Here is a 3,777-nt window from a genome sequence, read left to right as displayed (position 1 = left end):
GCTACTTGCACTAATAATTTTCCTATCACTTGCTACTGGCACTAATCTTCATTTTCAACTACCAGTTTCTTGCTAGTTTTAGCAAACTCCAATTAACTTTGTTCCTCTGATTTAACAACTTAGGATATCTCCAGCGGCGCGACGCAGCATTTCGGACACCCAAAATATCCGCGGGCGTCCGTTTGCGTTGCCTGGCGGACGCGGAAATGGACGCGCATCCGTTTGCGTCTGGGGCTGGCTCCAGCGGGGCAACGCATTTTCGGCGCATGCCAGATTCCAAAAAAGAGAAACTAGCATCAACTTTGCACGAAATTACAGCCGCAAATTAAGGTCTGCAATATTTTCATCACACTTTGCACAAGGTAGGGCACAATCTCCGTGGGGACAGGCTGTGTTGGTAGCAATGTCCGTGGGGACAGGCTGTGTTGGCGCGTCGTCGAAGTCGTTGACCACGACGGGTGTTGGCTGCGTCTGCTAGGTCACGAACAATCGTGCGGTTTTGATGTCCTCCGCATCTTGCATTGCTGCCCACTCATCATGCGGGCCTGTCCCAGCCCGATCATCGCGAACGAAGCCGCCGCCGAAGATAATGGCCGGATGTCTGTCTCATGGCGGTCCATCCAATAGTCCTACGAATGACCGGACATCAGACGCATGATACACGGCAGTCGCACACATTGAGAGAGCTCACGTACCGGGTCGTCCATCGTCGGGGCAGGCGGCGCCATTTCATCGAACAGGATGCGGGGCTGTGGCATGCTCTCCTCCGGCACCTGGCGCGTCTTGTGTGTCACGCCCGGGCAGGAGTCACCGCTTCTAGGCGTCCGGTTGAGATCGGGAACCGCTGCCCCGTTGAACTGCTCCGGCGCCCCGGTCAACTGCACCGGCGGTACGCCGGAGGCGAACCGCGACGCCGGGTGGACCGGCAAGGGAGCGGGAGTTCCAGGACGCAGCTGGGAACTTACCGAGCTCACCGACGAGGCCGGAGGAGCGACGTCGGCGATCCCCCCTCTCTTGACAAGCATGCAGCCCTCCGCTAAGGTCGGATGGAGGGCTACTTGCGCGACGCCGGCTTTGATCTGCATCTGCCAGGCCTGCTGGTTGGCGGCCGCGGCAGTCTTGTTCTTCTGGTTCTTGCGCCGGCCGCGACGCTTCGCGGCCTCGATGACTTTCTCCTCCTTGGAGAGCACCTTCTTTGCCGCCTTTGGCTTTGCCTCCCGGCCGCCGCCGGTGGCGGCCCGCTTTGCTTCCGCCTAAGCTGCACCCTCCATTGTGGCTATGGTCGTGGCTACGGGGGAGTGTGGGGCGGCGCGTGTGCGAGGGTTTGCTCCGCATCCATGGCGGTGGCTGCGGCGGCGAGGACGTCCATCGCTTCTGGACTGCTCGCGCCGGTCTAGTTTGATATTTCGCGCGGGGAATGGCCAGTGGCGGGAATAATATCAGCCTCCCTGCCACTGACGCGCAGGTCCTACGTCTTTTTCGGCGGACACTCGGCGCGACCGCGGAGCGTCCGCGGAGACGCAAACCTGACGCATATGACGCAAACCTGGCGCATGTTTGTGCCAGGTTTGCGTCTCCGCAGACGGGCCGGTCACTTTGCGTCCCCGCTGGAGCAGGACCCAGACGTATTTCCGATCACGGTGGACGAAAACGGTCGCTCAGCGTCCGTTTGCGTCGCGTCGCTGGAGATGCCCTTATCATGATATGTCAAGGGGATAACGTAAACTATTTGATTCTCTAGGTAGTTTTGATGGAGCCCGAGTGAACTGGAGAATGATGCAGCGTGTAGTTAATGGCATATTTTGAAGAAACTGTGCGCTTTCACAAAGATGGAAGAAAGCCAGATGCACCATGTTGGATACTGTTGAACACTTTGAAGTCCATCGACGAACGCTATTTAGTAAGAACGCTATTTTATTGTATATATTTGTTCTTCCTGGACTTGCTAAAAATAGCACTTGTACCTATATTTGCTATTATGTTCTTGGAACAGAATATTACATACATTGTTGTTCTTGAAGGCATTCCGTTGTCTGGTGGCATCACACCTGTGTGGCATCCTAACATTGTGGTTAGAGGGTCGTCGACATACATGATTCTGGAAGATGGTGTTAGGGTGACTGATGGAATACATTGGTTAACAGGAACACGTTCCTAGAAATTGAAGACAAGTTGCCCTTGTTTGTCACACTTGAAAGTTCGGTGCTTTTCGTCGCTGGCTATGGCCGCGGCGGCAGCGGGGCCCGCCCCAAAGGTGGCGTGGTGGTCAGAGCTCCTGAGCGGAGGAGCTCCTTTCCTTGGCGCGGGCACGCAGGGGCGGCGGCCCCTGAATCCCTCCTGTCGGTAGGCGGCCCTGGTCGTGGTGGCCGTTGCAGGTGGTTGGTGGCAGCGTCCTGGCCGTGTGGGCGGTAGGGCGTCTGCGGCCGTCGGTGGCGGCGGGTGAGGCTCGGGCTCCTTCAGCAGCGCAGCGCGGTGGTCCAAGGCCAAGGCAGAGCTGCTCGGGCATCTGGCGGCTTCGGCTACCATGGCTGCTCGGTGCAGCGCGGCGACGAGTAGGCACGGGCTTTCCCGACGGCTCGTCCGGCTTGCTGTGGTGGGGTGGCGGCCCTCCCTCCAGGCTCTCGTGGTGGCGCTCTACGGCAGTGGCCAGAGTGTAGGGCTCCCGCGGTGGCGCGGCTGTGGGTGGTTTCGAGGGGCCGCCAATCTGGTCGGGGTGCTCGCATTTCTGCGCCCGCTGGCTCTATGTATTGGATCTCCGTGTTGGCGTTCGTCGAAGCCCCCTCTCTGTGGCGGTTGGCGGCGCCCGCGGCGCTCTGCTTCGGTGAGCTCGGCTGGCAGCAGTGGTGTGGCTCGGCTTCATCCCCGCGTGGTGCGGGCGGTGGCAGCGGAGCTCGCTGAGCTCCTCGGTCAGGTTTGGCGGCGGTGGCTCCTGTGTGGCGGTGGTGCTGTTGCCGCACAACAGGTGTGCGTCCGTGGGGTGCGGGCTGGCGGCGCTTTGGTCTCTGCCTTGTTGTCCGGCCGCGTGGGGATGTAGAGGCTCGTTTGCTCCGGGCGAAAGCTTGACCGCGCGGCGTCCGTGGATGTCGCCGTCCTCCTTGGGGGGCGGTCGTGGAGCTGTCCGACCTTTGCTACCCTCGGGTTCACGGCTTCGGGTGAAAGCCTTGATCCCGCTTTGCGGGATTGGACGACGACGTCGTTTCATCGTCGTTTCCCCTCGTGAGGGCGTCGTCTTGAAGCCGGTGATCCTCTTCGCGCGCCCCGGCGGGCTGGATGCACACGACATCTAGGTTGGCAGGAGGTCGACCGGAGATGTGGGGTTCCGGGTGGAGGCTTGTGAGGCAACGACGATGGTGGTGACCAAGGTTTGGCAGCGGCAAGATCATGTTAGTCGGCTCCGTTCCGGCGTGTTCGAGTGTCTTCGTGTTAGTCTCCTCTCGCTGTGAAGTCGAAGCTGCCTTTGGGCGGTGTACGATGACCTTCATGGGGCGGTTCGATGAAGGTCCTACTCGGCGCAGGTCTTGCGCATCTCCTTTCCGGGGCTCGTCTTCAGAATCGAAGCTGCCGGTCTCTCCTCGAAGAGCCATCTGTTTGGCATAGGCCGACTTAAGCTTCGCCTTTGTGCGGCTTTTGTGGGTAGCCAGGGTGGCTAGGTGTGGCCCTTGTGGCCGAGTGTGTGTGGTTGTGAGTGTGGCTTTGGCCCAGTTGTTGTTGGTTTTCGCCTGGTTTTCTCCTAAAAACTGAGCACCTTCTACTTAATTAATGAATGAGGCAAAGCTT

This window comes from Lolium rigidum, unplaced genomic scaffold, assembly GCF_022539505.1.
Source record: "Lolium rigidum isolate FL_2022 unplaced genomic scaffold, APGP_CSIRO_Lrig_0.1 contig_42919_1, whole genome shotgun sequence".
NCBI lineage: Eukaryota > Viridiplantae > Streptophyta > Magnoliopsida > Poales > Poaceae > Lolium > Lolium rigidum.
This window is presented reverse-complemented; position numbering follows the sequence as displayed.